At 46.4% G+C, this 25,512-nt stretch overlaps 1 long non-coding RNA gene across 1 annotated transcript; it reads left to right on the top strand.

Moving 5' to 3' along the window:
* The first annotated feature begins 2,373 nt into the window (after positions 1-2,373).
* LOC123779617 (uncharacterized) lies at positions 2,374-17,746 on the top strand. Its single transcript, XR_006776242.2, has 3 exons — positions 2,374-2,673; positions 17,136-17,291; positions 17,397-17,746. It is a non-coding gene; the product is annotated as an uncharacterized LOC123779617 (long non-coding RNA).
* Positions 17,747-25,512: the final 7,766 nt, after the last annotated feature.

Below are 25,512 nucleotides of genomic sequence, written 5' to 3'. Positions count from 1 at the left end.
AAGGGGTGATAGGACAAAGACCCTACCACTCACAGCTCAACTGGACAGGAACAAGAGGGGTGCACATCTGCAGAGCACCTATCAGGAGTCAAAGTCTCCACGGTTAAAACCCCAAAGGCTCGCTGAGTCAGGGGAGCCCAAGCTGGTGGATCCAATCACTGGCTTTGAAATGTGACTTTCTAAGGATGTCCGTGTTCCTATTTGGCCGTCTTGTGACAGCTGGCCTCCAAGATGGCCCCCATGGTTCCCCCCCCAACCACCCTGGGATTCACACCCTTGTGTAGTCCCCTCCCACACTGTACCGAGGTGGTCTCTGTGACCAGTAACATACAGCATATCAGTTCTGGTTTCAGGTTAAGAAAAGACTGTGATTTCTGTCTTGGGCACTCACTTGCTCTCTGTCTCAAATCACTCTCTCTGGGAAAGACAGCTGCCGGCGATGAGGACACTAGGTCAGCCTACAGAGAAGGCCCCATGGCAAAGAGCTGAAGTGTCCTATCAACAGTCAGTGAGAAAGCAAAGCCTCGTGCCAAAAACCACGGAAGTGAGCTTGGACGCCCCAGCCCCAGGTGATGGCAGCCCCATCCGATCTTGACTATAACCTCCAGAGAGGTCTTAGGCCAGAACCGGCCAGCGAAGCCTCTCCTGGATTCCTGGCCCACAGAACCTGTGAGATAATAAACATTTGTGGTTTGAAGCTGCTAAGTTTGGAGCTAATTTGTTTTACAGCCAAAGAAAACTAATACGGGTTTATTTTCTTTCGACAGCTTGCCTGAGGAGTCCTTCAGGGAGCAGCTGTCCGTGTGAATGGCGCCCCCTTGCGGTGGGGTATAAAATCCGCACAGCTCTAGGTGGCGGTCCTGCCGGCACGGAACCAGAAAACGTGCCTGATGCCAAGTTTATCTGCTGGATGGAGCGATGCGGCAATCTCTCCAAAGATTACAAATGACAGAGGTGGTGGTAAGGTGGCTGGTTTTCACTGGGGCTGCAGGCAAATCCCCAGGGTTTAGGTCAGTATCTCTCCTCCTATCTCAGGAAGGCATCTGCAGGGCATGACGGTGTGGTGGTCAAGAGTTTGGGCCCCTGGAGGGGCTCAGTGGGTTGGAACGTCCGGCTCTGGATTTTGGCTCAGGTCATGGGATGGAGCCTCAGCGGGGAGTCTGCTGGCGATTCTCTCTCCCTCCGCCCCTCCCCCTGCTTGAGCGCTCTCTCTCTCTCTCCCTGAAATAAATAAATAAGTCTTAAAAAAAAAAAAAAAAAAAGCTTGGGCTCCGGAGTGGCACAGACGGCTGGTCCATGTCATTAGCGGGCCAGCCAGTAGGTGGCTTCACCTCCCTGTGGGATTTAGATTCCTCAGCAGTCAAATGGTAATCATAGCACCCCCCTCCCCCCGGAGTGGCTGGAGTTCACAGTGAGTTCTCACACATATTGTACCGAGTTCGGTGTCGAGCACCTAAACAACAGCAGGTAGTCTTTCCGTTCACCCAGGCGAGCCCCACCCCCTGCCTGTGACTGCGCAGTGCTCAGCAAGGACTTCTCGAGTTCGCTGAATGAAAGGCTCCATTTCTCCAAGAGGGAGCCAGCCCTGCCCCCCAGTTCTGGGCCAATCAACCAACAACGGTAAGAATAATCATGGTAACAAAGTCATACTTTTTTTTTAAAAAGATTTTATTTATTTATTCGACAGAGGTAGAGACAGCCAGCGAGAGAGGGAACACATGCAGGGGGAGTGGGAGAGGAAGAAGCAGGCTCCTAGCGGAAGAGCCCGATGTGGGGCTCGACCCCATAACGCCGGGATCACGCCCTGAGCCGAAGGCAGACGCTTAACCGCTGTGCCACCCAGGCGCCCCACAAAGTCATACTTTTAACTGAACAGGACAAAGCATGCAGTCCAGTTGGGACCCTTTATTTCACAAGCCAGAGCCTTAATTCAGACATTTTTTTCCACACTGGAGAAATTTCAGAAGAAAATTCTTGACCCCATCCATTGGCAAAATATAGATTCAGAGGCAGCCTCTGTGCAGTTCCAGAGGCCCTTGGAAGGCTCTGGATTATCCCAACCTGGAGTCGCACATGCAAACATTTAGTCAATAACTTAAGCCTGTCTTAACTTGAATCAAGTTGCCGAGCGCCCAGAAGCTATCAACTGGCCTGCCTGGAGAGTAGGCCCTCCCCCATCTCAGGGATCACCTCGGAGAGGCTCCAACGGGGAGAGAAAATGCCATGCATTCCTTCTCTTCTCAGCCTTCAGGACACAGGTCAGATCAACCTCTGACGTCAGAGGGGAATTCATGCCCTCTGCTTTGGTCTAGAATTTCACACTGGCCAGGCCTGGAGGGAGTGGGCACCGTTATGGACACACACTGCTGGCTGGGTAGAGGAGCATGCCTGGCCCGGCCTGTACACGAGTGTCCAGGGAAGATTTAGAAAGAACAGAGAATTACCCACCTCTTCACGCCATGCGGCCCAGTTCCCGTGACACCTCCCGCTCTGCCCCGCTGGCTCACCCCCACCCAACCGCCTGCCAACCCCTGCACCGCTGTGCCCTCCTTCTCTAAAACCCACAGGCACAGGCGCCCACAGAGCCAGCTCTGTGTCCTGAGCGGGGACACTCCCGTGGGCAGACGGCGTGAACAAGAAGAGACAGACAGTAAACACGGAAAGAACAAAACGGTAAGGTCATTTCAGGCATGGATGGTGTCATGAGAGAAATGAAACAGTTCCAGGACCAAGAAAGACCGGGTGGGACTCTTTGGACAGGTGGCCGGGGAAGGCCTCTCTGAGAAGGTGACGCTTGAGCCAAGAAGACTCCAGTAACTAAAGGAGACAGACAAACCAAGAGCAGGTGTTCTAGGTAGAGGCGGGACCTGCGGCGAAATGAGGACGTGGGGCTTGGTTCCAAACTTAGGAAGAATTTCAAGATGGCAACAGCGAGCCTTAAACCAAGCGTAGGGCCCCTCTAACCTCAGCTCGGTGTGACTACAGGGTCATTCGACCGAGAAATAGGCCCTGAGAGAAGGAATACCAGCCTGAGAGCCCTAAGGCTCAGCAGACAGTCACACCTTAGGGCCTTCACTCAACCCCTGCCCTCTGCCTGACTCCTGCACACCTCGTATCCTCACGACCTTTGCCTGCACACTCACACTCTTCACTCAGCTCCGCCTCAAAGGCCACCTCCCCAGTGAAGCCCCCTGCAGGCGGGCCCCACCTATGCACCCCACCCCACCCCCAGCATCTGCTCCTGGATAGCACCTGCCTCCCCGGCTGGACCCGATGTCCTGCAGAGTGCCGGGCACGTGGTGGTTCATGCATGATAGCTAGTTGTCAATTGAGTGAATGAGTTTATTAATTCATGTTAGAAGAAACGGGGCCCTCCTTGCACCCAGCAAATCTGAGCCCAGACCTTGACCCGAAATAGGAGGTTCTATTTCCAAATTCAGCACTCTTCCCTCTCATTAGATGTCTTAAAAAAAAAAAAGTCAAAAAAAGAAAGAGAAGCGCCTGCCATCGGAGCCTGTCGCACCCAAATTGCAGCCTCCGGAGGATTGTTTACGCTATATTTGTCCTGTCTCCAGGCGTCATCCTGGGGGACAGGAAGGAACAGGCCAAACGGGTCCTCCTGGCATCTTGCCTTGCGGCGCCCTCTCGTGGCCAGGACGGACATTGCATATGCCCAGAAGCGGTTTTTCCAGACTGGGGGAGACACAGGATGATTGTGATGATGAAGGATTTAGTCAGCAGGACGGGTGAGCTGCCAGAGAAGCTCGGGGAGCTGAGGGCCTCTTGAGCTGGTGGCCTCCATTAACCTGGGCTGTTATTTATTCTGGATCGTCCCAAATCCCAGGACTGCCAAACTGCGCAAGGACGGCTCTCCTGGACAGGAGACTTGCAGCCCTTGCCAGGGGAAGACAGAACACTGGGCCTTTACAAGGCCTTTTATGGTCCCTTCACAGGGCTGTTTTATTTACCTGCTGCATGGATGAGGCCTAAGAAAAACCCAGATCCACCATATAATTTAGACCTAAGTACATGATAGATGCCCAGAGATTTAAAATTAGCCAAGTAAACTTAATACGGGGCATTATGCTTGCTTTCACGCGCCTGGATGTCTGTGAGGGAGGCATCACTTGAGAAGGACTCTTGATAAAATAATCAGACTCTATCCTCCCTGGAAATTAAAAAAAATGAAAAATAAAAAATAAAAGGACCGGCTCTGAAGGGGACTAGTTATCCCAAATGTCCTCTGACCAAATCAGTGAGTAGAGCCGGGTGTCCATGTGTATTCATGTCCCGTGTGTGGGATTACTCTGTGGTTGCACAAATTACAGTGAAGTGTGGGGTGATTTCCAACAGGCAGATAAGTATTTGCTCTTTTATAAACACATCCCACTTAGCTTGCAAAACCGAGGTCCTCCTCCCTCCCCCACGCTATGGTAGGTGCCTGGAAGGTGGGGGGATGGTCCATGAACAGCCTTGTCCTGCAGCACCGCTTGCAAGTTCGTGATAAGAAAAGAGATGGCATGAATTCACGTGACTAGCCAGCACATGAGGGGACGCTTACCCTTATGTTCTTTACCTGTGTTATTTCATTTAATTCTTAACAACTTTACAAGGTAGCAATTACCTCCATCTACTACATGAAGAGGCTGCCACTTCGCATGGGTAAATGAGTTGCCCACGATCATGTGGAGGACGTAAGGGCAGGGACCAGGATTCTATCTCAGGTCTGCCCGATGTGTGCTCGGCCACCTGCACTATTTCCTCCCCGAGGGCAGCAGAGTCTACCGGGTGTTACCGCTCAGATCCTGTCATCTGTTGGACTTGTAGGCAATCAATAACACCTTTTACTTCCCTTTGGAGGGTAGAAACAACTGAAAAATCAACAACTGTATTAATTATCTGTTTCTGTGTGACAAATTTTCCCCACATTTAGCCCCTTCAAACAACAATACACATGCATTGTCTCCCAGCTTCGGAGGGTCAGGAATCTGAGAGTAGATTGCTGGGTGGTTATGAGACAGGGTCTCTAAAGAGGTTTCGGTCAAGAGGTCAGCCAGCGCTGTGTCAGCTCAAAGCTCAATTGAAGCGAAAGGATTCGCTTCCAAGCTCACTCACTTGGTGTTGACAGGAGGCCTCATTCCTTGCCATGTGGGCTCCTCCCGAAGGGTGCCCGTGTTATGGAAAAGCAACTGATGAGAGAGGGAGAGAGAGAGAGAGAAAAAGAACCCAGGAGTGACCCCACCATTTTTGCCATATGTTAATGGTCACATAGACACCCTCCCCCATACAACATGGCGCTCCAAGAGAGCATGAATACCAGTAGCTAGGGATTACTGGGGCCATCTTGGAGGCTGCCTACCAATACACAGAGAAATTGGAAAGATGGAGAACAAAATGACGGCTTTAAAACTTAGAAAGCCGCCTCAAAGGATGCGGCATAAGATGTGTGGCCACAAGGGCCTTCGTACTACTTCCTCCCTGAAGCAGACACACACACGTAGTTAGCCACCTGTCCCAGCTGCAGCTCCCCCTGCAGGAGTGCAGCAGGTCAGGCAGGCTTAATACATGGAAAAGCAGAGAACACACATTCAGAGCAAGACATTCTGCAAAGAGAATGGGCAGTTGCAGCAGCTTCTCCCAGCCGCCTGGCTCGGGTCACTTCTCCTCTCCCAAGAGGCTGGGAATGCTCCTCTTGCAGACCTGTCCTCACCTGAACCTGGCCAGGGAATGGATTTCTCACTAACACCATCCCTTTTCCAGTCAATTCTCTGTCCCACCACTGCCCGCTACATCTGATGGATATTTTGTGAACCCCTGTGGGCAAGGACATTTCTCACTGTTGCTGGTATCCCCAGAACCTAATGTGGTGGATGACACGTGCCACCATCATCACCACCACATTCATACATCATTAAGTGCCTAGCATGTGCCAAGCAGTGTCCTCTTCCTTCACAGGAATGATCTCAAGCCATTGCCATAACCCTCTGCAGCAGGTGCTATTACTATCCCTACTCTGTGGTGAAGGCAAGTCAGCCCCAGAGAAGTGTATATGTCTGTGGTCACCCAATTAGCAGGTGGCAGAAGTGGCATTTGAAAGCAAGAATTCTGACTTCACAGCCTTGCTCTTTTTTCCTTCCTTTTTTTTTCTTTTTTTTTTTTTTAAAGATTTTATTTATTCGACAGAGATAGAGACAGCCAGCGAGAGGGAACACAAGCAGGGGGAGTGGGAGAGGAAGAAGCAGGCTCATAGCGTTGGAGCCTGATGTGGGGCTCGATCCCATAACACCGGGATCACGCCCTGAGCCGAAGGCAGACGCTTAACCACTGTGCCACCCAGGTGCCCCATCCTTTTTTTTTCTTTTTAAAAATTTTTTAAAATTTAAATTCAATTAATTAATATACAATGTATTATTAGTTTCAGAGGTAGAGTTCAGTAATTCATCAGTCTTATATAACACACAGTGCTCATTACATCACGTGCCCTCCTTAATGCCTATCCCCAGTTACCCAACCCTTCACCCACCTCCCCTCCAGCAACCCTCAGTTTGTTTCCTATGATTAAGTGTCTCTTATGGTTTGTGCCCCTCTCTGATTTTGTCTTGATATGTTTTTCCCTCTCTTCCCCTATAATTCTGTTTTGTTTCTTAAATTCCATACGAATGAAATCATATAATTGTCTTCCTCTGACTGACTTATTTCGCTTAACATAATACCCTCTAGTTCCATCCACATGGTTGTAAACGGCAGGATTTCATTTTTGATGGCTGAGTAGTATTTCATTGTATATATAGACCACATCTTCTTTATTCATTATCTGTCGTTAGACATCTGGGCTCTTTCCATAGTTTAGCTATTGTGGACATTGCTGTTATAGACATTGGGGTGCAGGTGCCCCTTCAGATCACTACATTTGTATCTTTGGGGTAAATACTCAGTAGTGCAGTTGCTGGGTCATAGGGTAGCTCTATTTTCAACTTTTTGAGGAACCTCCATACTCTTTTCCAGAGGGGCTGCACCAGCTTGCATTCCCACCAACGGTGTAGGAGGGTTCCCCTTTCTCTGCATCCTCAACAATATCTGTCATTTCCTGACTTATTAATTTTAGCCATTCTGACCGGCGTGAGGTGGTATCTCATTGTGGTTTTGATCTATATTTCCCTGCTGCCGAGTGATGTTGAGCATTTCTTCATGTGTCTGCTGGCCATTTGGATGTCTTCTTTGGAGAAATGTCTGTTCATGTCTTCTGCCCACTTCTTGATTGGATCATTTGTTCTTTGGGTGTTGAGTTTGATAAGTTCTTTATAGATTTTGGATACTAGCCCTTTATCTGATAGGACATTTGCAAATATCTTCTGTTGGTTGTCTTTTGGTTTTATCACCGTTTCCTTTGCTGTGCAAAAACTTTTGATCTTGATGAAGTCCCAATAGTTCATTCTTGCCTTTTTTCCCCTTGCCTTTGGAGACGTGTCTAGCAAGAAGTTGCTGCAGCCAAGGTCACAGAGGTTGCTGCCTGTGTATTTCTCTAGGATTGTGATGGATTCTTGTCTCACATTTAGGTCTTTCATCCATTTTGAGTCTATTTTTGTGTATAGTGTAAGGAAATGGTCCAGTTGCATTCTTTTGCATGTGGGGGTCCAATTTTCCCAACATCATTTGTTGAAGAGACTGTCTTTTTTCCATTGGATATTCTTTCCTGCTTTGTCGAAGATTAGTTGACCATAGAGTTGAGGGTCCCTTTCTGGGTTCTCTATTCTGTTCCATTGCTCTATGTGTCTGTGTTTGTGCCAGTACCATACTGTCTTGATGATTACAGCTTGGTAATAGAGCTTGAAGTCCTGCATTGTGATGCCACCAGGTTTGGTTTTCTTTTTCAACATTACTTTGGCTACTTGGGGTCTTTTCTGGTTCCATATAAATTTTAGGATCATTTGTTCCAGCTCTGTGAAAAAAAGTTGATGGTATTTTGACAGGGATCACATTGAATGTGTGGATTGCTCTAGATAGCATAGACATTTTAACAATTTGTATTCTTCCAATCCATGAGCATGGAATGTTTTTCCATTTCTTTGTGTCTTCCTCAATTTCTTTCATGAATGTTCTATAGTTTTCAGAGCACAGCTCCTTTGCCTCTTTAGTTGGGTTTATTCCTAGGTATCTTATGGTTTTTGGTGCTATTGTAAATGGGATTGACTCTTCACAGATGATATGATACTCTATGTGGAAAACCCAAAAGACTCCACCCCAAAATTGTTAGAACTCATACAGGAATTCAGCAAAGTGGCAGGATATAAAATCAATGCACAGAAATCAGTTGCATTTCTTTTTTTTTTTTTAAGATTTTATCTATTTATTTGACAGAGATAGAGACAGCCAGTGAGAGAGGGAACACAAGCAAGGGGAGTGGGAGAGGAAGAAGCAGGCTCCCAACGGAGGAGCCTGATGTGGGGCTCGATCCCAGAATGCCAGGATCACGCCCTGAGCTAAAGGCAGACGCTTAACAACTAAGCCACCCAGGCGCCCCAGAAATCAGTTGCATTTCTATCCACAGCCTTCCCCTTAAACTCTAAGCCAGAGAAGTTGTCAGTAAATATTTGTTGAAATACATAGATTCAAAAACAGCTATGACTTGAAAAAAAGGAAAGAAATTCTAAATAAGTAAAGTTGTTGGACCATCGCAAGTTCTAGAGAAAACTTAATGACCCTTAAAGCCCATAGTACTTTTTCCAGGTCCTAGGAATAAACCTGAAAGTGGAAAAAGGAACAACATCTTACAAAATAAATAGTTTCCAAAAAGCAGAAGCATGGGCCAGGAGGTAGCTTCCTTTTCATCTTGGAGATTCTTCTACTCCCATTCACTTCTGTAAGTGTTGCATCCATGGTTGAAACAAGGTTGCTGGGAGACCTTAGCAAAGCAGGAGTGGGTAGGAACTTTGCCCCCCACCAAGTGCCCACTGGCTACCACTAGCACAGTGGTCAGTACAGATGGCTACTGGCCATGAGCTCTAGGAAATGGGAATGTGTTTATATGGACTTCCCAAGAAACAGAAGACCCAAGTTTGTTTGTTTATGAGACAAACAAATGAAAGGCCAAGAGACAAGCTGCTTAGGGTCTTAATGCCTTCACTCCAGTTCTTGGCCTGTTTGGGAACAGCAGTCCATTTGCTGTTACCACTGGTGTCTTGTTAGCCTCTTATGACCCCACTCCAACTTTCAGCTGTATCCCTCTGTTTACAACAACTTGTTTTCATGTCCGAACAAAACAAGGTTTCGTGGGGAGACAAAGTCTTATGGGGAGGTATAGGGAGATGAGATCTCACGGAGAGACACGAAGAGATAAGATCGCATGGCGGGGGGACAAGGGGAGATGAGATCTCCTGGGGGAGGTATAGAGCGACAAGTGTTCGGGAGGAGGTGTGAGGAAATGACGACTCGCAGAGAGATGAGATTTTATGGGGAGTCAAGTTCTTATTCGGGAGATGAGGTCTGGTGGGGGGACATGGGGAGATGTAGGGAGATGAGATGATCTCATGGAGAGCTGTGAGAAGACAAGGTCTCATGAGGGGTATGGGGAGATGAGGTCTCTTGGGGAGACAAAGAAGTATAAGGGAGCACTTTGTGGGGAGCTGGGTTCGGATTTTGTTTTTGGGTTTTTTTGACTGTCCTCAAAGGGCTTTCTTGAGTTTTGGAGTGATTTAGGGGGCATGACACAGACTACGGGGGTGATTAGGGGAGGGAGGCTGAAAGGTGCTGGCCACAGTTCTTTAGTCACTTGGAGGAGGGAGGAAGCACTTGGGGCTGGTTTGAGAAGGAAAGCTTTCAGGGGGGACAGGGATCTGAGGAATCAGGAAGACATAGTCGAGCGTGTCCCAACCCTCATTCTCATATGATTTTTTTTTTAAGATTTTATTTATTTATTCGACAGAGATAGAGACAGCCAGTGAGAGAGGGAACACAAGCAGGGGGAGTGGGAGAGGAAGAAGCAGGCTCATAGCGAAGGAGCCTGATGTGGGGCTCGATCCCATAACGCCAGGATTACGCCCTGAGCCGAAGGCAGACGCTCAACTGCTGTGCCACCCAGGCGCCCCTCATTCTCATATGATTTTTGCAACATTTTGGCTACAGCCTGTTCTACTGTCTAACACCTTGTTTAAATTGAATCATTTTTTCATATATGAATTAATTCTTCTTTTAAAAAGCCTAGGGGCACCTAGATGGCTCAAGTCGGTGAAGCATCTGCCTTCAGCTCAGGTCATGATCCCACAGTCCTGGGATCGAGTCCTGCGTCTGGCTCCCTGCTCAGTGGGGAGTCTTCTTCTCCCTCTCCCTCTGCCACTCCCCCTGCTTGTGCATTCCCGCTCTCTCCCTCTCTCTCTCTCTGACAAATAAATAAAATCTTAAAAAAAAAAAAAGAGCCTATATGGGGCTCCATGCTCAGCACAGAGTCAAATTGTTTCTCTCCCCCCTGCTCTCTCCCTGCTCTCTCTCTCTAAAATAAAAAATAAAATAAAATAAAAAATAAAAAAGAATGGTGAACTAAGATAGATCTGAACAAAGTACCCAGAATGTCAAACAGACAAGGAGATGGAAAATACGAATGATAAGGAAGATGTAATGAGAAAGTGTTATATACACCCAATTAAATTAGTTAATAAATGTAAAGCTCTTAGAACAATGCCCGGCACTTAGTATCAACAAAGCCAAATGTTGGTTCTTCAGAAAGACTGATAAAAAAATTTTTTTAATCTCTGGCAAGATGGATCAAGGAAAAGAGAGACTTTCCAAATAAACAAAATCTGACATTGGTAAAGAAACTGCAGATTAGCTGAGATTAAGAAGATAGAGTATACAGTAAGTGTTATGCCAATGAACTGGAAAATATAGATAGCATAGACAGATTAATAGAAAATATAACTTATCCAGCTGACCAAAGGAGAAGTAGAAAATGGAAACAATCATATAGTTAAGGATATAGAAGTTTGAATTAATAGTTAAAAATTGACCCAAAGATATTATACCAGTCCTAGAGACATTTATAGGTAAAGCCTACCAAACTTTCTTTTTTTAAAAAGTATGTTCTACACCCAATGGGAGTCCCAAGATCAAGAGTTACATACTCTACCAACCGAGCCAGCCAGGGGCCCCAAAGCCTACCAAACTTTCAAAGAACAGATTTGTTGGAGGAAATATTTTCTAATTTATTCTAGAAGGCAAACAAAACTTACATTAAAGCCAGACAAGAATAATGCTAGGAAGGAAAATTATAGGTCAGTTTCATTTAGGAACATAAATGCAAAATTGTAAACCAAACATTACCAATCTCAATTCAACAATCTACAAAAAAGATAGGGAAGACCAAACAGAGTGTACTCTAAAAATAAAGGGTAGTTTAACATGAGAAGAATGCAGAAACAACTTGTCACTGTAACGAATCAAAGGACAGAATCATATCATCTTAGTAGATGCAAAAAATCATTCGAAAAAGCTAATACGTATTCATTATTGAGAATAGAAGGGAATTGGGGTCCTGGCTGACTCATTCAGAGGGAGCGTGCATCTCTTGATCTTGGGGTTGTAAGTTCGAGCTCCGTGGTGGGTGTAGAAATTATTTAAAAAATAAAATCTTAGGGGTGTCTGGGTGGCTCAGTCAGTTAAAGTGTCTGCCTTTGGCTCAGGTCATGATCCTGGGGTCCTGGGATTGAGCCCGTGTGGAGCTCCCCGCTCAACAGGGAGCCTGCTTCTCCTTCTCCCTTTGCTCCCCCCCACTCATGCTCACTCTCTCATGCTCTATCAATCTCAAATTAAATAAAATCTAAAAAAAAAAAAAAAGAATAGAAGGGAATTGCCTACCACAAGCATCATCCTAAATGGAGAAACATTAGAAGCATCCCCTCTTACGTCAAGAACAAGACAAGGAAGTCCACCATTCCTGTTTCTATGTAACATTATACTGGGGGTACTAGCCGCAACAGTAAGGCAAGAAGAAGAAACAAGAGCTTAAAGGTTAGAAAGCAAAAGTGTCAGTATTCCTAGATATCATGATTTATCTGCAAAGATATCGCCCCAAAGATTTTCAGACCTGATTGTTAGAATTAATAAAAGTGTTTAGCAAAGTGGCTGAAAATGAGATCAACATACAAAAATCAATTGTATCTTTAGACACAAGCAACAAATGAAAACATAATTTTTTTAAAGATTTTATTTATTTATTTGACAGAGAGAGAGCCAGTGAGAGAGGGAACACAAGCAGGGGGAGTGGGAGAGGGAGAAGCAGGCTCCCAGGGGAGGAGCCCGATGAGGGACTCGATCCCAGAATGCCGGGATCACGCCCTGAGCCGAAGGCAGACGCCTAGCGACTGAGCCACCCAGGTGCCCCTGCAAACATAATTTTTAAAAAGATGTTGTTTACAATAGCAACAAGAGAGAAGGTGCCTAGGAATAAATATAACAAAATATAAGCAAGAAGTTGATAGAGAAAAATTTGAAACTTTTTTGAAAGACATTTTTAAACCCTAAATACTGTTTTTGGCTAGAAAGATGTAATACAAAGATATCAGTTCTCTCCAAATTGATCTATAGAGTCAATGCAATTTCAATCATAATCCCAACAATTTTGTTGGTTGGTGTTTGTTTGTTTGTTTGTTTGTTGAGAAATTTGAGAAGCCGATTCCCAAATGTATATGAGAGAAGGGCAATTGGCTCAAAATAATCTACAGCCTTTCTCAACAGTTACTCCTTTAACCAGAAAATCAGTTTAGAAATTATGTTCTCAATCGTCCTAAGAATAGGGGTAACCAGTTCCATCCTAGATGCCTGGGGAAGAAGTTAACTTTACATACAATGAGTGTTTTAAGGCATTAGGTGAAGAAAGTCTGGCTGAAAGGTGAGGGTGGAAGAATTTGCCTAATCCCATAACAAGATTTATTATGAAGTAATTAAGATAGTATGATATTTATGCAATTACAGACATACTAGTCAATGCAGCAGAACGGATCCTCAATTTTTGCAAACCTGATACATAAAGAGGAGATAGGAGATACAGCTGTTCTGTGAGTCAAACATTAGGCAACAAATCCCGAGACAATTGATTATCCATCTGGGGTGGGGATGGGGGAACCCCAACCTCACACCACCTACAGAATCAATTCCATGTGGGGCCCCTGGGTGGCTCAGTCGGTTAAGCTTCTGCCTTCAGCTCAGGTCATGATCTCAGGGTCCTGAGATCAAGCCCTGCATTGGGCTCTGCACTCGGAGGAGTCTGCTTGAGATTCTTTCTCTCCTTCTCCCACTGCCCCTCCCCCAACTTACGCTCTCTAAATACATACATACATACATAAAATCTTTTTAAAAAACCAATTCCACGTGGATCAACAACATAAATAACATAAATGTGGAAGGCAAAAATTTTCAAATCAGAAGAAAATATCAAAGAATATTTTTATGACCTTAGAATAAGGAAAGATTTGTTTATGTAAGACTTAAAAGAAAAACTTGAATCAGTAAGCTACATTAACATTATTTCTTTCTGTTCACCAAAAGACATCATAAAGAAAAAGCAAGCCATGAATTGGGGGATATATTTGTACACATACAAGCACAAAGGACGAGTAACATCGATAGAACACATTTACCTATTAAATTCCAGCAAATCAATAAGAGAAAGGTGAGCAACCTAATAATAAAATGGGCAAAAGAGGGACGCTTGGGTGACTCAGTCGGTTGGGCATCTGCCTTTGGCTCAGGTCATGATCCCAGGGTCCTGGGATCAAGTCCTTCATCGGGACTGCTTCCCCTTTGCTCCCCCTGCTTGTGCTCTCTCTCTCTGTCAAATAAATAAATAAAATATTTTAAAAAATGGGCAAAAGATACAAACAGGAATTTACAGAAGAGAAAATGTATATGGTGGATAAACATAATCAGCCTAATTAGTAATCAGATGCTAATTTGCATATAGAACCCCAGGGGACTTGCTATTTTACTCCATCTAGATCTGCATTGTGCAGGAGTTAAAAGAGAACAGACTCTGGGCCAGACTGGCTGGGCATCAGCCTGGCTCCTCCAAGCCTTGAGAAGGCAACACTTCTCCATGCCTCAGTCTCCTCTACGTAAAATGGAACGTTAGCCCAGTAAAACGTTATTGAAAATTGGCTCCCATCATCTGCCCAGCCCTTGCTTCCATTCCACCAACCTCACAATAATGCCGTCTAATATCTTAAACAATTGGGGTTTTGGGACCTCATTTATAGGATTATGGCAGGATTTACTGTAGTAGCCGATTCATAAGGTTGTGAAGATTGCATGAAAATTAGTATATGTGAAATACAGAATAGTGCCTGACATATAGTATAATATAAGAATTAGCTATAGCACTGAAACATCTGATATTAACAAGTGATGGGGGGGTTGGAAACTGGCAGGGCTGCTGGGGTAGGGGGTCCAGTGTCAGTTAGAACATACCTTAGAAAACAGTGTAGCGTTATCTTACAAAATTCATGTCTTAGTCCTTTCTGGCTGCTATAACGAAACACCACACACCACGTGGCTTATAAACAATGAAAGTTTATTCCTCACAGTTCTAGAGGCCATGAGGCCCAAGGTCAAGGCAGAGGAAGGTTTGGTATCTGGTGAGAGCCCACATCTTTGTTCGTCAATGGCTCTCTTTTCACTGTGTCCTCACAGGGCAGAAGGAGCCAAGGCAACTCTCTGGGGTCTCTTTTATAAGGATGCTAATCCTATTCATGACCTAATCACCTCCCAAAGACCCCACGACAAACACCGTCACATTGGGGAAATAGGTTTCAACACATGAATTTGTGGGACACAGAAACATCAAGTCTATGGCAGTTAGACATGCATTTGCATATGCACATTCCTTATAATCAAGCAATTTCACTCTTAGATTTATGCTAGTGGTTCTCAAATTTTAGTGGGCATCAGAATTGCCTGGGGGGGGGCTTATTAAAATGCAGATTGTTAGGTCCTACTCTCAGATTTCCTGATTCAATAGGTGTGGAGTGGGGCCCCAAAATTTGCATTTCTAACAGGTTCCCAGGTGATGGTGATACTGGTCCAGAGCCAACGCTTAGAGGATAATTAGTTTAGAGAGATTCTCTAAAGTGGGGTCCAAGAAACTTGTACAGGAATGTTCATAGTAGCTCTGTTCACAACAGCAAAAACCCCAAAACCCAACCCAAATGTCCATCAACAGGAAATGAAAAATAAACAGAGATATTGCCATTTGGTGGAATATTACTTAGCACCAAAAAACAGATGACCTGTGTCATACACAACAACAGAGATGGATATTAGCAACCTAACTTTGAATGAAAAAAGCCAGCTGCAGGAAAATACATACTTTTGGAAAACTTCTGTTTTTGGTTCAAAAACAAGCCAATTAATCAGTGATTAGATATACATACATATGTGGTAAATCCATTTTAAGAAAATCAAGGGAAGGGTAAGCACCGAATTTGTGATGGTGTTAGCTCTGGAGGTTGGCAGAGAGGCTTGGGGGGAAATTCCTATAGCACTGGTGCTGTTTTTGTTCTTAAGTTATGCAGTTCATTTTATTAGGGTGCTTTATAATTTATGTTTATGTTATCTATTTTTTGCACATGTCAGTTATTCAATAATTTATATAAAGGGGAATTGAAAAGAGAATAACTTTCTCACTGTGATTCATTATTATTTAATGGGCTGTAAAACACTTTGTGTGAGAATCAAAAATTTACACACTTCTTCGCTGGGCTGTGGAGGATGAGGTATTCTTCATGTTTTTGTAGAGTCCTTGCTTCGATCCAGATATTGGGTACTAGAGGAACTTAAACCTTCTCTGTATCACTCATTTGATCTCTTCTGGTTTAGAACAGTCCCCTAACATCAATTCCCAAAAAGATAAATGTTTACGGCACCTGGGTGGCTCTGTCCATTAAGTGCCTGACTTCTGCTTGGGTCATGGTCTTGGGGTCTTGGGATTGGCCCATGCTGGGCTCCCCGCTCACGGGAGAGTCTGCTTGTCCCTCTCCCTCTACCCTTTCCCCCACTCATGTGCTCTCTCTTTCTTTCTATCTCAAATAAATAAATAAAATCTTTAAAAGAGAGAGAGAGAAATGCTTAGTTTTTCAGGACTTCTTTTCCTAAATGATATCTGGGTGCAGGGAAGATTTTCTCATGGGGGCAGTGGTGAAGGCTGTAGTTATTGAACATAGTGTGACAGCTCTGACTCTGTCCTTGGGCATCTAGCTTGCTTTTGGGTTTGACCTCTGTCGTTGCTGAATTGGCTGGTGATGTCATTGGTCCCGACTGCTCTTAAGCTGTGAGTGGGGATCTGCTGTCATCGCTGATTCTCGGCTCTGCTATTTGCTCTGCTCTAAGGTCATTGCTGTCTGAGGTTTCCCTGTCAGGCTTCCATCAGGACCTCTGGTCCTCTTAGCATCTCTCTTTCCTCTGGGGAGACACAAGGGACTTCGCCCCATGGGGAGCCAACTGTGCCATTTCAGGGTTACCTCTCTGGAACCTGTCTGGACACCTTCCTCCTCTATGCCTTGCTTCTTCCTTCTCACTACGTTGGATGGTTCTGGAAGCAGAATGTTGGTCCATGTGTTCTTGGGATGAACCCTCCTCTTGTCTGGGGTTTCTGTCTTCTTGCCATCACCCCCAACCTTGGGCAGAGCCCCAAGGGACCCAGGCAGCATCTTCTCTTCCTTTCTCCTCCTTCTGCATGTCTTGACTCTTCCCTCTCATGTCAGAAGCATCCATTATGTCCTCCTAGCCTCCAGTGTTTCTTTTTGTCCTCTCTTTGCCTGGGTCTCAGAGCCTTGCAATTGGATCAAGAGCCAAGGTATGGAAGAGGCCAGGTCATACAATCAAATCGTCATCACTCTCAATAACTGAATTCAGATTAATCCAACCTGAGTCCGAATACCCCTATTCTAAAGCTGGAGTTCACATTTCACAGAAATATCCATATGACAAAAATGACACAAAGCTCTCCCGTGGGTTTATGGTCCTTTGCTTAAAGGAGGCCGTGCATACACCACCGTTTCGAATTGTCACCTCTTCGTGCTTAGAGGGGTTCTACAGCCCACACATAGTGCACCATTGTACAATTTAGGGTGACTAGATTTGTCTTTCTACAGCAAAGTGGAAGAAAAACGACAAACAGCGCAGCAGAACCATGTTAGCAAAGAGAACACAAGTGAGCTGAGAATTTGAAGATTGATGTTCTTGAAGCCTTGCTGCCCATGTGTGTCACCTGAGAGTCAGCACCCCTCCAGTGGTGTGCAACCCCACTTGTAAGATTGCTCCTCTGCTCCACCGACTTACTGTTTTTTATAACCCTTACCACAACCTCTACCTACCTTATTTACTTCTGTACCTATCATATGTCTCCCCCACAGAATGTAGGAGGCTCAGAAATGACCACCTGGATGCCTTGGACCCTGCCATGTCCCTGGAGCCCAGGACACTGCCTGGCACACAGTGGAATGTACCATAGATAGCAGTTAAATGAAAGAATACATCGTCTGTATTGTAGCTGCCTGCTGTTGGTGCCAGTAATGAAAAGGTGATCAGGTTCCCTAGCTGTGCTAAGGAAAACAGCTAAATCCCTCTAATAACATCTCCCAGTAACCATTTTGTCCTCTCACCCCCCTCGGGATGCCCGTAAATATGCTGAACCAATGCAAGGAGAGTCCTTGCTCTGTCGGAAGGCAGTTGAGGACAGGGTGCGGGGCAGGGGCTCTGAATATTGGACTGCTAACATTAAAGCTGTTTTCTTCCAGCTTTATTAAGTTTTAAGCCTTTTCCTGTTTTCCTATCATGGCCAAACCCACCTCTTGGCAGACACTGATGTCTGAATTTTTTTGAATTAGATTCCTGGACGGTGATTAAAACCGATTTGGGACCTCAACAAAAGATCTCAAAATACCAACAAAATCCAGGCTGTTCCATAGGGATTGTACCCATTGGAAGGAGGCATTGGGAGTGGGGGAGGCTTGTCCTCCGGGCCTCTTGGCCTCATCTTTGGGGAAGGCACTAGTGGTTCTGGGCAGGGAATTCCAGGCTGGGATGGCCCAAAGTCTGTGGTTGGAGGTTTGCTGTCACTGGCCTCAGCGTGCAAGCAGGAGCTGGTGGGATGCAGGATGAGGTTGCTCAAGCCTCAGCACACAGTCATGCCTCACAGGTCAGTAAACTCACTGACACACAGGGGCCTCATTGCCAACATTTCCACAAGCCCAGCTTCAGTTTCCACCCAAGGAAACTGAGGGAGAGAAAGCTGGACATGGATGTCTTCAAGGCCACCAGCCTTCGAGAGAGCAATAAGATAAACACCAGCCTCCCGGCCCTGTCCCTACTCGACTTCACAGCCTCTCACACTGAGGCACATTCATTCAGATTGTTTTCCAAGCAGCGCTGAGTCGCATAATGAAGGGCTCTCTGAACACACCCATGAAAGGAGCTTTCTGTGTGTATCGGTCAGATTTGTGAAACACGTCGCCCTCCCTCCTCCTCGATGGTTGTATGTCCTTTAAAAACTCAGTGTTGATTAAAAAAAAAAAAAACCCAAATAAAACAAAACAAAACACAAAACAAAGAAAAAACCAACTACACTCCCAACCCGCAGAAGTAATCTGTGACCCTCTCCTCCCAACCATTCCAAATACCGGAATTCAAACCGACTGGTGGATTCAGCTAATTTTTTCTTTGTTTGGGGTCTGCGGGGTGGGTAGCATGTAAATGAGCCATTTGTTGTTGTAGAAAAAAAAAATTACCAGTGGCCTGAGTGAGTTCTTTCTGCATTTCTTTGGTGCGGTGGGGAAGAGGCATCAGATTTACTGGACATTTCACCTCCCCGGGGAAGGGGACGTTCACACCCTTAGCCAGGGCAGAGCTCTGTGTTCTCCCAGCATCTGTGGACCTCACCCTGCACCCAGCAGAGAGGCCCAAGGCTTCCCCAGGGCGACAAAGCACACAGAAGCCTGTTGATCCACAGAGTTGAATGTTTTCCTTATTGCTTCAAGCAAACGCCTGATGCTTTTAATAGACTGGTGAAAAACAGAACAGCACACCTAGCTCCTTGTCCCCAGAAGGCTCAGGGCCCTGCCTCGGCAGTGAAGAGTCAATGCTCCTGTACCAAAATGAGGGGTGAATGTGGACCTTTGGCCCCAGGGGCTGATGGCACGTGGTGTCTGTCAGCCGGAGGACAGCCAGCTCCAGCCCAACCCAGGAGATGTCGCAGGCGTGCCGCACCGTGTGTGCCATCAATGGAGTGAGTCAATGAGTTCTATGAGTGACAGCATGAATCCCGAGTGCTGCTTGACCCAGTAAAATGATGAAATGGGTAAAACGTGTCTTAAGTACCCCAAGGCTTTCTCCTTCCTGGCAAATTCCAAGGAGCCAGTGCCCCGGATGCCCAGTTAAGACCTGCTCTTGGTTTTGTCTTTGCACAGACGGGGGGCCTGTGGCACAATCATGTGCCATTGACTCAGTCTCTGGGCTGGGTTGGGATGGACTGGGCCAGGGCCCCGTGTGTGTGTGTGTGTGTGTGTGTGTGTGTGTGTGTGTGTGTGTCCTGGATGGCAAGGATCTTCCAGCAGGCCAGACAAAATCTCTTTCCTTTTGCAACAATTTATGAAGCACAAACCAGAGGCGAGGGCTACAAAGATGAATGGATCAGTAAGCACCCGGCTTCAGGGAGCTCAAGACAGCATCAAAGGGAGTTGGGAAACCATCGCTTAGAAGACATTGAGCTCAATCCTTTATAGCAGAATGGGGTGCGGTGGCCCCAATGCTGGGAGGATGTCCAGCCAGGCAGAGGGACAGGGCAGGGTCTTCAAACTGGGGACACACACAGGTTTCCCCAGGGGCATGCCGGCAAGGGAGCGATTTCTCAAATCCTCAACATCCAGAAATGTTCCTCTAAAACTGCAGGATGAATCAGCGTCTTCACAAACAACCCCTCTCCTGTTTACAAAAGAAAGGCAGCTCCTTATGCAATCCCAAGTTTTATTAGGGAGCATTTTCTGGGATGAAAAAAAATCCGCTTGGGCCCCTGGGGGGCCAGGGTATACACTGGTTTTCCCTGTTTTTGCGTATGTCCTGTTAAGGGTGGAGCTTGGCCCGGGTTGGCTTGTCCGAAGCTCAGGATCAGAATGCCTTATACGGGGGATCAAAATTAACACGCGCCTGCGTTGGTAACTGCCATTCTTGGCCTCTTCCGTGATGCACTGAGAAAACACAGGTCATTCCTGCCGTCCTCCACCCAAAAACGCAGACCTGACTCTAATCGCGAGGAAAGATCAGACAAACCCAGACGGAACGAGCCTCTCGGCTTCGGAAAGCATCAACCTCAAGAAAGACAAAGAAAGGCGGTCTTCCCACATCTGGGGACAGGACAGCCAAGTGCAATGCGTGGCATTGGATTTGATTCTGGGGAAAAAAAAAAAAAACAGAGTCTGTAAAGGATACAGTTGGGACCGCTGTCAAAATTTGAATATGGATTATGGATTAGATAGTAGTCTTGTATTCATTAAATTTTGTGTCTTGCCTAATCCTCCCACTTCTACAAAAGACAAGGTCTTTGTCTTCAAGGAATTCACACCCAAGTATTTAGGGCTAGAGGGCATAGTCTCCATTACCCTCAAGGGATTCCGGTCAAAACCAAAATGCACACGTGTTAGATGCAGAGATAACAAGGAAGCAAAGAAGGCAAAACAGAAGCGAAGTGGTGAATCTAGATAAATCTGAAATTCTGTCAAAAGGAAAAGTTGCAAGCAAACACAAAAGGAAATCTGGACCTACGATTTAATTTTCTATGTTCCTGGTTTCCACATTTTCTTTGATGCACATATATTTTTATAATGAAAAATTGATACTTTTTTTTTTAAAAAGAATATCTAGGGGCGCCTGGTCGGCTCAGTTGGTAGAGCAAGAGACTTGATCTGGGGGTCGTAAGTTCAAGCCCCACGTTGGGTGTAGAGTTTACATAAAAATTTTTTTTAAATAAATAAAAATAATTAAAAAATAAAAATAAAGGAAGAAAAGAATATCTGTTAGTGATGCTGACTCTTTTAACCGTAATTGGAAAGTTTTCCAGATTTCTATCAAAAAATGTCAAAATGTATGGATTAAAATCCATAGATAAAGTTTCCATATAATTTTTTCCTGGTCAACACGTACTCAATGTTATTAAGTCGTATCATGGAGTATTTTTTCCAATTACAGCCAGTCGTCACCTTATTTCCCTTTATGAAGTATTTAATGTGTTCTACTCCCGCTTAGCATATATTTATTTAATTCTGTGATTAAAAATGACTGGTACCTAGTTCCTCAAAATTCTCTTTGGGGGTCCGCAAGCAAAATTGTGTGGACTGCACTGAAATAGGACATGGGTTTGATTCTGACCATTGGAAGGGCAGTCAGCATCGGGGAGGCCCTTAGAAGAGCCAAATCCAAGCCAGCTCCCCATCATTTTTGGAATGGCAGGGTCCAGCCTCCAGGTAGGGTCCTGGTGCCGAACACAAGTTCCCGGATAGAACTGGGAGATAATCCGGCTTCCCAGAGGGGTCCTCAGGGGACCCTGGACAAGGATCCTGGAGGGCTGTTAGGAATAAGGCCCAAGGTGAAGGCTGGACCAAACAGAGGACAAGCTGATGCCAAGTCCTCATGTACTGGTCCAGCTGGGTGTCCTAAGGCAGAAAGGAACCAATTCCATTGGGCCCGTGTCAAGAACCTTTGATGGAGGGGCTAGGTGAGTGTTCTGGTGGGCACAGGGGGGTACAGGGGGGCCCTGGAGGATTCAAGAGGCAGAGAACCAGGCAGGACCTGGTAGAAACAACCATCATAGCAATCACAGCAGTTACACTGCTGGTTGTACCTAGAGCCCTCTAAAGCAGGAATAGCATGCCCATTTTAAAGAAGCAGAAACTGAGACTCGTACTGCCCGAGGCCACCATGGGGCTGAATTGATGGAGCTGTTTTAGAAAACACGGAGGCTCCTTCCAGCCAACCAAGCTGCTGTGAGTTTGTGAGTTCCTGCCGTCCCACGCCAACCCCACCTGCCTTCCCCACCCCCAGCCACATCCCATTCCCGCTAAACGCGTTTTGGACCCAGCTTGTACACCTAAGTGCATGATTTACTCTCGAGTCACAGAGGTGCCTTGGACATCAGATGCCAGCCGAGGTGGTATGTCAGCTCTGGAGCAGTGTGTGATGAGATGCGAGAGGAGATGCTTGGGAAGCCTTCCCGGGCAGCGTGGGGAAGCTCTCGGACGTGCAGGGGCCACGGAACAGGCAGGGAGAATGAGAGATCCCGACATCCACTCTCCGGCATCCGTCAGGATGGAGGGTCTCAGGTTGGGCTCTGGGACTCTGCGTCTTCTCCTTCTGCAGTCTGGTCCCCCACCCTCAGGAGGCTTCCTGCTCCCGAAAAGCCACTTACAGACCTCTCTCTCTAGATCCTTAAGCAAGACACAGCCCTACCAACAGGCTCAAGTTGTGCAATAGAGGGACAGTGGTCCCGCCACTCGCTTCAGATGACCCTGGACTGTTGGCGCTGTCTTTAAACAGGTGGTTCTCCAAGGGGGGCTCCGGGCAAGGGGGGCCCCGGGGCCAGCCTGTCGCCTGGGAACTTGTTAGAAATGCAAATTACCGGGCCCTACTTTTGACCTACAATCAGAAACTCTGGAGTGGGGCCTACATCAGTATTGTAATTTAAAAAAAAAATTTTTCTTTAAGAGGCTCAATGCCCACTGCGGGGCTCGAACTCAGGACCCTGAGATCAAGCTCTACCACTCCACCAAATGAACCAGCCGGGAGCCCCTCAGGGTCTTAATTTTACCAGCCCATCCTCCACACAGATTCTATACACACTTGTTTTGAAAAGCACTCTGGGAGCCTGTTTTCTTATATACAAAATGGGTTTTATCAGTGTTCTTACCCCAAGGATTAATTTGAAGATTGAACGAGACGGTGCTAGAGTTCCCGGTGAACAGGATAGATGTCACTGTTACCTTACCAGTCGCTGTTCTGGGGGCCCAAACTACTTCAAAGAATGGAGGAATCTTCCGGCATGTATTTGACTTGTTTCCTTCTTCCCCTCATCTGGGCTGGCCTCAGGCATCCAAATCCGTTACGCTTTAGCCTAACCTTGAGTCAGTCGGATGCACCCGGCTCCTGCCCCTATGCCCCAGACCAGCGTCACCTCTCTCTCCTCTGCTGTCTGCATTGCTGAGGAAGGTCCCTCCACCAGGTTCCCCCAGCCACTCTCCTGTTACTCAAACAGCATCTAGACCATGTCCATAGGCTCCCTTGGTCCTGCCCCTCTCCCCCTCCCCAGGATGGCCTCCAACAGGATACAACTCCCTATTGCCTCCCCCTCCTCCATCCTCTACTAGAAGGTCAAGTAACCATCCCTGGGCAGGTGTGTGGCGGTGGGGGTGGGGAGAGGGCCATCTCCTTGAGTAATAACCTAGCCCCAAGCACCCCTCAGATTAGCTGATTTTAACCCATTCTCTCCCACCCAGGCTTCATTTCATCCCTGTTTCCAAGTGAAGTTGGTCTTTTTCTTTCTTTTACTCCATTTTCTTTTTTTTTACTTTGGAGTGGATTTGCCTCTTTTCTCCATCGAACAGGATGGACAGATGATGCACGTATCATTCAGCCTGTGAACATTCCTGATAACGCAGTAATAATATGCTGCTAAAAGATGGGGGAGGCAGTCCGATTATCTTCTCTGTCTTATCTTTACACTTTCAACCCCTTGACCCTTGGGTCCTTTTCCTCCCTTTAGGTCACATATCAACTCCTATCTTGTAGCCCCAGGGTAAGACCTTGTCTAGATCTTCAGAAATGCAGACTCTCCCCACCCCAGACCCACAGAAGCCCACCTGCCTTTAACCACACTGCAGTGGTGTTGGGTTTTTTGTTTTTTTTTTAAAGATTTTATTTATTTGACAGAGAGACAGCCAGCAAGAAAGGGAACACAAGCAGGGGGAGTGGGAGAGGAAGAAGCAGGCTCCCAGCGGAGAAGCCTGACGTGGGGCTCGATCCCATAACGCCAGGATCACGCCCTGAGCCGAAGGCAGACACTTAACGACTGAGCCACCAGGCACCCCATACACTGCAGTGTTTTTTACACACTGTTTGAGCCAGTTTTACACAGTTTTACACACTGTTTGAGAAGCGAAGCCAGAGGACGTGGTTTATTAAATACCCCTGTGGACAAGTTCTCCTGGGACAGTGCCTTAACATGTAAATTCCCAAAGGGCCTGATTTAAGGAGTTGGGGGTGGAGCCCAGGAATCTGAGCTTTTAAAGCAACCAACCCCTTGTGATTCTAATGACAAAATAAATTTGGAATCAGGGTCTGGGATGAGGATCTGAAAATAACGAATTTTCATGCTGGTTGGGAGATTTGGGGCTTTCGTCTGCAGGTTTTTTCTGTTGAATGGAATTTGTGGCATGTGGGAAGGGGCAGAGGCCACATCCCCATCTCCACTTCTTAAAAAATTTTCTTTTTGGGGCACCTGGGTTAAATGTCTGCCTTGGGCTCAGGTTATGATCCTGGGGTCCTGGGATCAAGCCACCCCCCTCAATCAGGCTCCCTGCTCAGCAGAGAGCCTGCTTCTCCCTCTCCCTCTCCCTCTGCCTCTCCCTCTGGCACTCCACCTGCTTGTGTTCTCTCGTTCTCTGTCAAATAAATACAATCTTTAAAAATTCTTTCTTTTTAAAAAATTCCAGCAGTTCAGAAGGAAAATTAAAAAAACAGAAGTTTGCCTGTTGCTAACATCCCATACCCGAGATCAGGGCAAGATCGCTTAAACCAGTAAAGTGGGGATTATGGGGCCACATTCCAGGATTAAAGGGGATGAGAGCCGCTGGAAGTGAACACAGATTTGGTGACCAGGAGGGTCCTTGGACGTCCCTGGGCTGCAGACCTCCCTCACCGCGTGCGGCCATCCATCTGTTCGTCCGTCCAGCACCGCGGCGCTGCATCCAAAGCGAGAAGCAGATCTCAAACAGCCTTTTTAAATAAAACTGCCAGAGCCAGGGAGTCCGCCAGACACTCTCAGGCAGCCCCCGAGAGCCCCCCTGCTCGGGTCCCCCAGACAAGGGAACAGTTTACCAGCCCGATCCGCCCCCGGCCCACCCAGAGGAGGACGGCCACTTTTTTTTTTTTAAGCCATCAAATTCAATATTTACAAGAACAATCCCAGGTTCGGTTCTAAAATTACTGGCCACACAAGGAAGAGTTTATTTCTCCTAACAACAACAACAATAACAAAAAATAGGCTTGTGACTTACTCTTTAAAAAACCCAGAATAATAAACTAAAATACTAAAAAAAAAAAAAATAAATTGCTTATTGCAAGCTCCCTTTTCCCCGCCTGCTGGGGCTCAGGGCTCTCTGGACATCCCCGGGGCAGCCCGGCAGCTGTGGCCCTGTAACTTTAAACCTGGCCTGAGGTCATCGTTTTAGCGCTAGCCAAACAGAGGCCGAGGGCGGTCCTAGTGAG

The sequence above is a fragment of the Ursus americanus genome, chromosome 33 (genome assembly GCF_024610735.1).
Source record: "Ursus americanus isolate L20-20 chromosome 33, mUrsAme1.1.p, whole genome shotgun sequence".
Lineage (NCBI taxonomy): Eukaryota > Metazoa > Chordata > Mammalia > Carnivora > Ursidae > Ursus > Ursus americanus.
Note: the sequence above shows the minus strand (reverse complement) of the source record. Positions and strands in the feature narration are given on the sequence as shown.